At 40.0% G+C, this 12,980-nt stretch overlaps 1 pseudogene; it reads right to left on the bottom strand.

Moving 5' to 3' along the window:
- Positions 1–7,487: 7,487 nt before the first annotated feature.
- On the bottom strand, positions 7,488–11,872 carry LOC122755199 (annotated as a pseudogene).
- Positions 11,873–12,980: the final 1,108 nt, after the last annotated feature.

Below are 12,980 nucleotides of genomic sequence, written 5' to 3' on the forward strand. Positions count from 1 at the left end.
TTGCCAGCCTTGTCGGACTGAAGGTATGAATGGCTTGTCATCTCCTCACAAGTTCCCTACACTCCATGAGCATGCCCTGGCCATATGTTTCTTACTGACATTGTGTGTATTTCTGGGAAAGTGTACGAAGTTTTATGGGGGGAATATTTTGTTGCTTTTTTTCTGTCTTATTTTTTTGAAGACTATTTTGCTTTGAACAAATTGTGTTTTCTGGACAGTTATTAAGGTAAACACATGCAAGCTCATGATCTATGGTTTTGACAAGACCCACAGAGTACTTTGAACCTAGGATAGTGTGAAAATATTTTGTTAACTAGGGCTAATTTTGGGGGGACTAAACTATGGATGACTAATCTGGGGACTTATGATTATTTGGCTATCTGACTTCGTTAATTTAATGTGGGCAGTTTATAAAGTTCCACCACACTGCTCCACTCCCAAATTGATAAGCAAAATATTAACAAGCCTCTTAACTAAATAATCAAAGCCGAGTTTATTTATGAGATACTATTTCAAATTAGGAATACAGGGAAATAAAGTATACAACCTGACTGCTTTCCTGCGGTCTCTTTCCACTGCGTCTCTTTCCCACCTGCTGCGCCTTGAACTTCTTGAATACAATAAGGGCCTTAGCCGCCTCCAGCCTCAGGGCACGTTACACTTTCCCTGGTTTGTATTAAGGCCTGTAACCTTGTCAGACCCGTCTCTCCTTTTCCAAACTGAACTCTCCTCCATCCTTGTCCGAGCTCCCCTCTAGTCAGCCCCTCCTTCCTCCTTTAGTCTGCCCCTCTCCTTAATCTTGTCTCCCTATCTAGTCCGTTCCGCTCCTTCTTTTTAGTCCGTCTCCTGTCTCCTGTCTCACTCCCAGGTCTATATATACCTTTTCTTCTCTCCACTCAAATCTCTGGGCTTCCTTCGCCCCCACTGACCAAGCTAATCCACCAGCCAGAGCTGCAGCTGGCGGGTAGGGGGGGGGGCGTGTGTGCTCTAGAACCTCATGCCTCAGTACAGGCCATCCGGGATCCTTCAGATAGCTCCACTCAGGTCAGAGGGAGCTGGGGGCTTTTTTCCCCCCAGCCGTCTTGTATAGCCCACGGGGCTTTTTTGCTCAGCTGAAGCTGAGGAGGAGGGGGAGAGACCCTGAGGGCCTAAGGCTTTCTAATCTCAGCCTAAAGGTAGGGTCCCCAAATCAAAATAAATTTCCACAATAGCCTTGTCTAGGGATAGTAGGAGTATGTTAGTTGAGTGTACCCCTAGATTCTTTGTTTCTTTCCTTCCTTCCTTCTTTCTTTTTTATTCTCTATATAAAAATATGCAATTATATTTATAAATAATATATACATTTGTATATATGTGTATATATACATATATATTTATACACACACATATATGTGTGTGCATGTATATTTAAGCTAATCTTTTTTCTGAACTCAAAGGTTACATTGTCAAATGCCTGCCAATAACTTCAACTATACATACCATCAACATCTCTGAACTTTTTACCCAACCCAGTAATCTTTTTTTAAAAATAAAAGTATTTTATTATTTTCCAGTTACATGTATAGATACTTTTCAACATTTGTTTTTATAAGATTTCCAATTGCAAATTTTTCTCTCTCCCTTCCCTCCTCCCCTAGACAGCAGGTAATCTGATATAGGTTATATATATATAAAATAACATTAAACATATTTCTGCATTAGTCATGTTAGAGAAGAATCAGAGCAAGAAGGAAAAACCTCAAAAAAAAAAGAAAAACAACAGCACCAAAAACAAAAGAAATAGTATGGTTCAACTAGCATCCATATTCCACAGTTCTTTTTTTTTCTGGATTTGGAAAGCATTTTCCATCATGAGTCCTTTGGAACTTTATTGTACTGTTGTATTGGTGAGAAGAATCTAGTCTATCACAGCTAATCAACACATAATGTTGATGATACTGTGTACAATGTTCTTCTGGTTCTGCTCATCTCACTCATCATCAGTTCATACAAGTCCTTCCAGGTTTCTCTGAACTCTTCCTGCTCATTGTTTCTTACAGCACAATAGAATTCCATTACATTCATATACCACAACTTGTTCAGCCATTCCCGAATTGATGGGCAGCCCCTCAATTTCCAATTCCTTGCCACCACAAAAAGAGCAGTTATAAATATTTTTGTACATGTGGATCCTTTTTTTCCTTTTTTATGATCTCTTTGGGGAAAAGATCCAAAAGTGGTATTGCTGAGTCAAAGGGTATGCACAGCTTTATAGCCCTTTGGGCATAATTCCAAATTGCTCTCCAGAATCCAACCCAATAATCTTCCAAACTTCCCTGGTTCTGTTACGGTCACTGATATCCTTACAGTAACCTAGATTCAAAGCCCAGAAGATGCCTCCCACCAAGGTTAGTACTATCTTTAAAGGACTGACCTATAAACACATCTCTACTTAGACCAATATAATCAACAGGACACCTGGAAGGATCAATAGAATGACTTTTATAGGCCCCCTCTCTCCAACTCACACAATCCTTGTGACTTATTGTACCAGGTGTGAGAATTAGAGTGCTACCAACCTGTTGAGAAATATACTGCAGAGAAGCTCCTCCATGAAAAGAGAGCATGTGAGTTAGCATCTGGAAGTGACCTTTATGGGGTTTCAAAGGTCAGATCAGCATTAGGAAGTGATGTCTGCTTCCTGTGGGTCCTGTCAATCACTATTTTGTTTTTGGTTTTGGTTTTGGTTTTGGTTTGTTTGTTTTTTGTGGGGCAATGAGTGTTAAGTGACTTGCCCAGGGTCAAACAGCTAGTAAGTATCAAGTGTCTGAAACTGGACTTGAACTCAGGTCTTCCTGAATCCACGGTTGGTGCTTTATCCACTGTGCCACCTAGCTGCCCCCTGTCAATCACTGTTATCAACCAATTAACTTGGAGCTCTGTGTGTGTGTGTGTGTGTGTGTGTGTGTGTGTGTGTGTGTGGACAGCCCTGTTTCCTGTTTCCCCAGAGGCTTCTGGGAGAAGCCACAGGGGGAGCGAGGACCTTTCGGTTCCAGATAGTGGCTTGGCAGGTGGTCGAAGACTGGCTTTCTTAGGTAGTTAGATGAATTTTGCTTTTTATCTCTCTCTCTCTCTTCACTAACTTCTTTTTTTTTTTTTTTTGGTGAGGCAATTGGAGTTAAGTGACTTTCCTAGGGTCACACAGCCAGTAAGTGTTAAGTGTCTGAGGCTGGATCTGAACTCAGGTCCTCCTGACTCCAGGGCCGGTGCTCTATCCACTGTGCTACCTAGCTGCCCCCTCTTCACTAACTTCTAATGCACTTTAATAAATACTTAAAAGTGGAAACTCTTGCTAAAGCTTCTAATTTAAGGCAACCACTCATTAGATTTTATACATCACAGCTAGAATTTTAGGCCTTTACACAGGAAAAGGCAAGGTCTAGGGGTGCTCAGTATTGTGGCACTGCTCCTCAGTTGCATCCTCTGATTGGGCCAGAAACTGTGATTAAAGCATAGTAGGATCATAAGAGTACTAGCATTCAAATCAGAGGATTGTAAAGAATTAATTATGATTTGAGGTTTTTATGACCCCATCATTTGGCTAGGATTAAAAAAAAAACGGCACATGTGCACCGGCCTGGGTCTCAGGCACTGCACCTCCATAATGGTGCAGTGCTCCACCCACTGGCTGTAGTTGTCGCCATGGTGCTGGTGGCTTACATCATCACCACTCGTCTACATGTGCCTGGCAAAATTATAATGACTGGAAGCCCAGTGAGGGCAGTCATGTGACTGTCAGGCAGGGCTCCCAGCCAATTAGCTTGGGGCTGTGTGTGGATAGCCTGGGGTCTGCTGGGAAGGAGAAGGTAAGATATTCACCATTCTGGCTTTGGAGCTGGAAAGAGACAGGACACAGCTATATAGTCTGCTGAACCGCGAGGCGTGGTGTGGTTCAGGTTGTATTGTTTTTCCTTCCCCCTTTCTTTTTTTTCCTTTCCTTTAATTTTACTAATCTTACTTGTGTTTTAAAGTTCATTCTTGTTAATAAACCTTGTTCTGTTTTTGAAAGATACTGTTAATCTCCTTCCTTGCCCTAATATTTCAGAGAGCTGCCTAACTAATAGTCCCCCATTAAAATTTGGCCCCTACAGGATCTAGGTTCAGATTCTGCCCCTGATCACCTATGTGACAGGGAAATAACTTACTCTTTCTGAGCCTTAAGGTCCTCATTTGGAAAATGAAGGTGAAATCAATGGCCCCTAAGGTCCCTTTAAACTCTAACGTGTATGACCCTTCTTAGCACTGTCCAGAAGACTGGATCTAGATTTTCCTCTGCTGGTCTAGGAACTCCTCTGTCACTGTGCTTTTTCTTTTTTTTTTTTTTTTTTTTTGTTCCCCTTGAGGAGGTCTAGAAGCAAAAGATGCAGGCAAAGGAACAAGCGTTATTCACTATTCACTCTGGGCTGAGGACTTTGCAAATGTCACCTAATTTGATCTTCACAACAACCCTGAGAGGTAGATGTGATTGTTCTTCCTATTTTACAGTTGAGAAAACTGAGTTAGCTGGTAAAGTGTCTGAGGCCAGATTGGGTGGATACTGTCACCTCCAATGCTGTCATTTCTAATTCTGGTGGTTTCTAGTTGGGCTCAGGAATCGCTATCCCTCACTATTCTTTTATTGCCTCCATCTACTGCCATCTCTGGGACCTGGTGGTTACCTGGATAACAAGGTTCTCTAGAGAAGCTTGTGACTCTATAGACTCCCCTCTGGGTTCTCAGTCCTTACTGTACAGAACTGACTTTATTTTTCTGTACAGCCACCTAGTTTTTCCAGCTTCGCCTTTTCCAAACTCCTTTTAAAGGCCAAATTTTAAGGAATAATGGCAAGAGGGAGGAAGGACTAGTGAGAATGATGCTAAAAAATAAAGAAAGGTAAAGAGCATAAAAAAATCACAGGCAAGAACAGAAAGCAATTCAAAAGGAAACAGACAAATAAGGACAGTTTTCAATTTAAGTTCAAATAAAAAATTCTAAACTAAAATGTTGAATTTATTATATGCCTTAAAATGATAGAAACTGGATTATGATTTCATTGGCAGAAGGAATTCCTGCATAACAAAATTCCTCCTAAAGCTATAGGTTGGCATCATCTCTACAATTTATTACCTTAGGGAGTTGCCTGGAGCACTGAATTTGAATGACTTGCCCAGAGTCACAGAGCAAATATGTCAATGGCAAGAATGGGGTCTAGGTCTTCCTGGCTTCAAGGTGGTGTCTCTTACCAAATTTGTCAAACTGACTCTTTTTTTTTTTTTTAAGTGAGGCAATTGGGGTTAAATGACTTGCCCAGGGTCACACAGCTAGTAAGTGTTAAGTGTCTGAGGCCAGATTTGAACTCAGGTACTCCTGAATCCAGGGCCAGTGCTCTATCCACTGCGCCACCTAGCTGCCCCACTGACTCTCTTTTTAAGCTGTATGTAATAGGAATTTGCAATTTCATGTACAACTCTTTTTTTCTATGCTCTTCACTCGAGAAATGTTTGTTATGGATATGTTTGTCAAATTGAAAATAGTAAACAATTTAAATGAAAAAAAAACCAATCGGGGTTAGCTAAGTGATGCAGTAGATAAAGCACTGGCCCTGGATTCAAGAGAATCTGAGTTCAAATCTGGCCTCAAACACTTGACACTTAATAGTTGTGTGACCCTGGGAAGTCACTGAACCCTCATTAACCAGCAAACAAACAAATAAATAAATAAACAAACAAAATAATTAAATAAATAAATGAATGAACAAATAAGTAAATGAATGAATGAATGAATACATAAATAAAAGAGACAATCATTTCTTTTCATGGGAATCTCATAAATAAATCATGAAACATCCATTAATATCATACAAAATCCACTCTACTAGATACTCAAGGTAATTATAAATAAATAAGAAAACAAAATTTAAAATAAGAACTTAAAGTTGGAGGAAAATTTAGAAATCCATCTTGGAAGGAAGCTTGTTGTACTGGAAAGTACACTGTGAAGTCTGAACACCTGAGTTTAAATTCGTCTGAGATGCCTACTACTTATGTGACTTTGGGGAAAAAATACCTTATGTACTTGGGCCTTCATTTCTCAATCTCTAAAATAAGGGGGGCAAACTAGATGACCTCTGAGGTGCATTTTGGCTATAGATGTATGATAATAAAAATTGATTATTGAAATCCTTGAACATGATAACATGGAATTAAGTGTAAAGAAAGACTATACACTAAGAGTTAAAGTCCTACACAACATTGAAAAGAGTGGTATGAAGACCAGTAATTGACAGCAATAAAGGTAGGAATTATACCTGTGCTATATTTAGTGAATCAACAAATATTTGCTGTGTCATTTGTAAATGTGCTCCTATAATAGATACTTTCAGGGACAAAAAGAGGATACAATTCCTATTGCTAAGGATGGAGTAATTGGTTCTAGCTGGAGTGAACAGGGAAGTTCACAAGATGTTCTGGGCTTGGGCACCACAAAAAGACTTGTCATAAATATTTTTGTACATATGGTTCTTCTTTTTCTTTTTTTTTTTTTTGTGGGGCAATGAGGGTTATGTGACTTGCCCAGGGTTGCACAGCTATAAGTGTCAACTTTCTGAGGCCGGATTTGAACTCAGGTCCTCCTGAATCAAGGGCTGGTGCTTTATTCACTTTGCCACCTAGCTGCCCTTGGTTCTTCATTTAAAAAAAATCTCTTTATGGTATAAGCCTAGTCATGGGATTGCTGGGCTAAAAGTTATAAAATTTAGTAACTTTTTGGAATTAGTCCCAAATTGCTGTCCCAAACAGCTGCACCAATTCTCAACTAAACTAACAGCTCAATGATGAAGAATATAATCTACCTCCTGAAAGAGGAGTGATGGACTATATATGCAAAGTAAGACATATGCTTTTGGATATGGTTGCTATGGACATTTGTTTTGCTTGACTATAGAGTTGATAAAGGTTTTATTTTTTAATTCATTATTAATGGAGGAAGGGAGGTAGAAGGGAAAGGAAATAAGTGTTTTTAAATCAAATTTAATTTTAAAAATGTGCTGCACTTTGAATTGGGCCTTGACTTTTGTTTTTCAGTTACGTCTGACTCTTTGTGACCTATTTGGGGTTTTCTCGGCAAAGATAGAGTGGTTTTCAATTTTGTGAGAAGATAATGGGGTTCTATGAGACTCAGAGAGCCTGGCCTGACCTTTTTTTTCTTGCTTTAGATTGCTTTCTTTAAGAGATGGAAGATGAAAGAGATGTGGAACTAACAAGCAACAAACTTCCTAATTTCCCTCCCAGCTATTTCCCTCAAAAAATCTGTTTATGAATATCTGAAATCTTGGTTCCATCCTTCCCTATTCGTTAATACTCCCAGGATATAGAGAGCTCAATCGACCAAATCCTAGACCTGAAAACAATCTGTTGGGTTCCTCATCTCTCTATTCTCTCACCTCCTCTGCCCAAGGATGGGCTTGCCCTTCAGCTTGAATGCATGGTGGAGCCCAGAGAGGAAACAGGGAGAGGGGAGAATGCATCTCCCTTCTGAGAAGGGAGCTGGGAAATAAAGAGTGGTGAAATGATGGCCCCCATACCTGGGATGACTGATAGGAGGGCTGGGAGCTAGGGGAAAAGGCATAGGTCCCCCAGGGAAGGGCCCAGCTGCTTCAAAATCCTCTTGGGATGAGTTGCTGTTGCTGCACTTGCCCTTCTGACAACCGGTTACAGAACCAAACCCGGACAACATCTTTTTCAAGTCCCAGCTCCTCAGCAATATTGCTGATCTGTTGAGGTGTGGGCTTGGGGCACTGGAGAAACATGCTCTCCAAGTTTCCCCGAACTCCGTCATCAATACTTGTATGCTTCCTCTTTCTGGCTTACTGAAGGACTGTCTCAGCCTTGCAAAGCTCCTGAAGGTGGTCATTGTCATTAGCTCCTTCTACTCACTTCTGTAGCAGAGGTCAGAGCTTACACATGTTCTCGAAGCTAAATTGTACTGCCTCAAAGTGACAGATGGTGGTCTGGCTAAAAACCTTGCCAAAGAGAGCCCCCAAGGTGATGCCCATATTAGCCTGGGTATAACCCAGAGTGATCCTCTTCACCTTCAGCTCCTTGGCTCCAGTTCCTCTGGGGAAGGGGTCTCCTGTGGCTGCTCATCCCTACTCTCCACCGGTTCAATCTTGGTGACTCAAGATGTGGCACCAGGCTCTGGGGAACTGTCCTCGGAAGGGCTCTCTACCCTGGGTCCTAAATCCCCAGCTATCTTTCCCTAAAACTTGGAACAGAAATAGGGAAAACCCATATAATTTTCAATGCCACAATTTCCTTCTCCCACTCATTTTATAGATGAGGAACTGAGGCAAACAGGGTGAAATGACTTGTCCAGGGCTCTTTGAGTAGTGTGTAAGGGCTGCCTCTGCTCCTGCCTGCAGGAAGCTTACAGGCTCTCACATGCTTTCTTGGTTTTTAATGCTCAGGGAGGCAAGACACAGATTATTCTCTCTCCCCTCTTCCCTAGGTAGGCTTTCGGCTCTTTCTGAGCAACATGCTATCTCTTTCCTAATATTTAATATGCTTTAATAAATGCTTAATGTGCTGAACTGTTGCAGTAGCCTCTAATTTCTAAGTAGCTATATATTAGAAACCCCAGCTATCTTTCCCTAAAACTTGGAACAGAAATAGGGAAAACCCATATAATTTTCAATGCCACAATTTCCTTCTCCCACTCATTTTATAGATGAGGAACTGAGGCAAACAGGGTGAAATGACTTGTCCAGGGTCACATAGCTAGTAAGTGTCTGAGACCATATTTGAACTCATGAAGATGAGTCTTCCTGACTCTAGGCCCAGAGCTCTATCTACTGCACCACCTAGCTGCTCAGGGCCTTGAACACTGGGTAGAATTGTGAAAGTTGCGGATGTATAGTGGATGGTATAACAAATTACAGATAGGGTTAATAACAAGACATGGTTATGGAGCAAGAAATTTTCAGCCATGTTGTAATCTGGCTAAAGGTAAGAATTCATGTATTGAAAAAATGAGAGAGCAGACCAGAAGTCTAATTTGTAGGCAGAGGTGGAGAGTCTTAAATGCCAGGCTGAGGAGTTTGAACTTTGTCCTGAAAAAGTGATACACAGATGAAAGTTTTTAATCTGATGAAAAATATGACAAAAGGGCAATCATAGGAAAATTAATCTCAATATATAGATTGCAATGAAGGGAACAGGGACTGAAATCAAGGAGACTGTTTAGAAAGCTATTGCGGGGCAGCTAGGTAGCACAGTGGATAAAGCACTGGCCCTGGATTCAGGAGGACCTGAGTCCAAATCTGGCCTCAGACACTTGACACTTACTAGCTGTGTGACCCTGGGCAAGTCACTTAACCCCAATTGCCCCGCAAAAAAAAAAGAAAGAAAGAAAGAAAGCAATTGTGATCATTAAAATGTGAAATAACAAGGGCCTGAATCATCATTGCATTCACAGAAAAAGAAAGAAAGGAAGGTATTTAAGAAATATTGTGAAAGAAGAATTGATACAACTTGGATGTGATAGATATAATATAGAATGACTAAACTTCAAAATTTATAGGTTTTAATTCTGGACAACTGAGAGAATAGTAGTATTATTAACAGATATTTAAAAGTATCATGGAGTAACTGGTGGGTTTATTGTTTACTGTTTATTCATGGAGGAATAGGGTAGAAAGTAAATTATTATATTTTTATTCAAATTTAATTTCTCCAAATAGCTCCCTGAAATCTACACTTGGGTTTCCTAGTTTAAAAAAAAATCAATTGGATCACTCTTTATGAAAAGTCAGACCTTTTTTACATATGGGTAGCAGGACTGTAGTATTGTCCTCTTTAAAAAAAAATCAACATTTTTTAACTCTCAGTCAATCTTTTTCATCATCTCTCTCTAAGAGCATGTCTGTACTTTTGTGGGCACACATATGTATGTAACTATATTATTAGATTTATTTTATTTCATAATCTCTCCTTGTACCCATAAACATGTCTTTGAAATTTATTCTCTCATAAACCCACAAATTACTACTAGGAGGGTAACAGTATATTCATCCTTTGGAGCTCTGACCGATCCAGAGAATGCCATTTCTTCATTAGTGCCCTGCCTTTTCCATTAGAATACCAGGACATGAAAGTTCAAGCTTTGAGAACAGGAAGATGAACCCATGAGTAACCAGCATGATCAGCAAATGTGCTTTGTACCAGAAGGATGGGTTTGATAACTCTCTTAGGAGAGGAAAAACAAAAGCTACATTTTTGGTTAAAGTGATCAAACCACAGCAGAAAATAGCAGGCATAGATTCTAAATGACTAAGAATGAATATACTCTACTTCACTGGTAGCTCTTCTGAAATTAATCTGAAGCTTTCCACATGAATATTTGTGGTAATGTGTTAGAGAAACGGATACCTGCCCTCACAAATTAGTATGATTTCATAAGGAAGGAATAATTTCACAATTCACTAGGCAATTCGATAAATTCAAATTCTGCTTAATTTTGTCCTGTGTGGGAGGTAAAGATTCTTCCTGTGGTTCTACACCCTTTCCCTAACCACACACATCTCATTACCTCCTACATTTCCTCTTACTCCCAGATAATATCCTGGAGGACATGAAAACTGAGCCAACCTCATTCTGGTATCAGCCCTAGTGAGGTAGTGGTGTCACTGTTCCATAGATCAGAAAATCTATGACACACATAAAGAGTTAAGGGAAGACATGGCAAGACAATTTTTCATGTGAAAAGACTTGGGGATTTTACATGAATCCTAACTAAATATCAGCCAAGTTTATCATGTGATCACTAAAAATAAAATTCTAATGTAATTTTAGCCTGCATGAATGAAAATATAGGGTCTGTTGTTAAGTGAAACTGTTTTAAAACTTTTTCTCCCCTTTCATACTTCACGCTCCCCAGGAGTTCTGAGATCTCATTGGTAAAGAAATTATCTCTGTAGTATTTATGCCCTTTTAAGGGTGAGGATTGGAAGAAAGCAAGCATGCCTCGGTGACTTGGGGGTATAACCACTTCCTATAGGTATTCTTGAAAGGAAGGTTGGAGATTAAAGAGCAAAAGAGTAAAAAGGGAATTTGTTTTGGTTGTTGTTCAGTCATGTTTGACTCTTTGTGACTCCATTTGGGATTTTCTTGGCAAAGATACTCAATAGTTTGTCATTTCCTCCTCCAGCTCATTTTGCAGATAGGAAATTGAGGCAAATACAGAGCTAGTAAGTGTCTGAAGCTGGATTTGGGCTTAGGTGTTCCTTACTCTAAGCTTAGTAGCTTAAATTTATAGCATTGATACTTTGGAGGCTAGATGTATAACTTTTAGACTATGCCACATGGGCATAACTTTGAGGGGTGGGGGATAGGGTTATAGGGAACGACTAAACACCTTCATGTGTCTGAACTTAGTAATGATCATAAAGTCAAGAAGTCACAAGATAGGATCATGCCTCTTGTAGTCCTTAAAGAAGTCTTGCTTTCAGACAACACTGTGGTGAATGCCTGACATTTCCCATCTCCTCAGGCTGAGAGCCAGGACATTTATGAATGAATAACAATCCCTGCCATCTAGTACACAGACCTATGAAGATGAAAGTGGGGGTGCAGGCTTCAGCTTAGAAAGGTTTCCTGGTAAAGAGATCATGTGTGCTCTATGTGACATGCAAGGACTGCTTCTGCTTTTCTTAGCATTTATATAATTTTATTAAATACTTTTTTACAGCATGCCCCTGAACCAGCAACAAATCAGTAACTCTCATAACTAGTGACATAAAAATGGGAAGAACTGGTTCACTGCAGGGTAAAGCCATCGGTGTTGGAGGATGCAGACCCATACTCCTAGATTTACATAATAAAATAGACAACATTCACACAGCTATGTAGTCAAGAGGAGAGTGATCAAAAATTATTCTTCAAAAAACATTATTCTCTGAGCCAAAGAGACATAGAAGGAGCTAGACAGTTACCCTGGAATTTCCTCTGGCATTGGGTCATGTATATGTAAAGTGAGTAGGAGAGGTTAATTGATAGATACACATCTAGGGTGGTTGTAAACAGCCACTGGTCAAAGTGCTCCCTATGATGTTATATCTACTAATAAAGCAGATCACAACTTATCCCCTCCAGTCCAACATATATCTATCTGCTCCTATAATTTTCCACAAAAGGTATGCACAGGGGCAGCTAGGTGGCGCAGTGGATAGAGCACTGGCTCTGGAGTCAGGAGTACCTGAGTTCAGATCCAGCCTCAGACACTTAACACGTACTAGCTGTGTGACCCTGGGCAAGTCACTTAACCCCAATTGCCTCACTAAAAAAAAAAAAAAAAAAAAAGGTATGCACAACATGTTAGGAAACTTCCTAGTGTTCTCAAGACTCTGCATTAGACCAAGGGAGCTTGAAGTTTGTCCATTAGTTGACCCTAATTACTATTATAATACTGGTCTATCTCTTTTGCTGGCCATGATTTTTCTCTAATGAGATCCTTTTCAGCCCTTTCCTACATAATTCTTTGATTAGCAAGTGTTGCATCCTGATTACACCCACTATGAGCTTCCCCATTGTCCTTTGTATGATCTTAAATTTCAATTCTTTGGAGACAGCAGTGGTCCATGACTCACAGACATACATCATCACTGGAAGACCATCCATATCAAAAAGTTGGGCCTTTGTTTTAAGGAGAAGGGCTAAGTCATGAGGAATACTGTGTTATTTCCCAAAGGCAATCCAGCCCACTCTTCTCCTCTTATTCATTCCTGGGCCTGGTTCATTTTCCACCTGCTGTGTCTATACTGTACTTATGTAATGATGAATGAGCTCAAAAGATAGTTTCTTTGACTACATATCACAGAGACATTCTTGATTTACTGTTTTTTTCCTGTGTAGTGAGTCATGCCAAACTCATTTCAATGATTATGGATCTCATTCAAGAAGCTTCAAGAT

Source organism: Dromiciops gliroides, chromosome 4, assembly GCF_019393635.1.
Source record: "Dromiciops gliroides isolate mDroGli1 chromosome 4, mDroGli1.pri, whole genome shotgun sequence".
Lineage (NCBI taxonomy): Eukaryota > Metazoa > Chordata > Mammalia > Microbiotheria > Microbiotheriidae > Dromiciops > Dromiciops gliroides.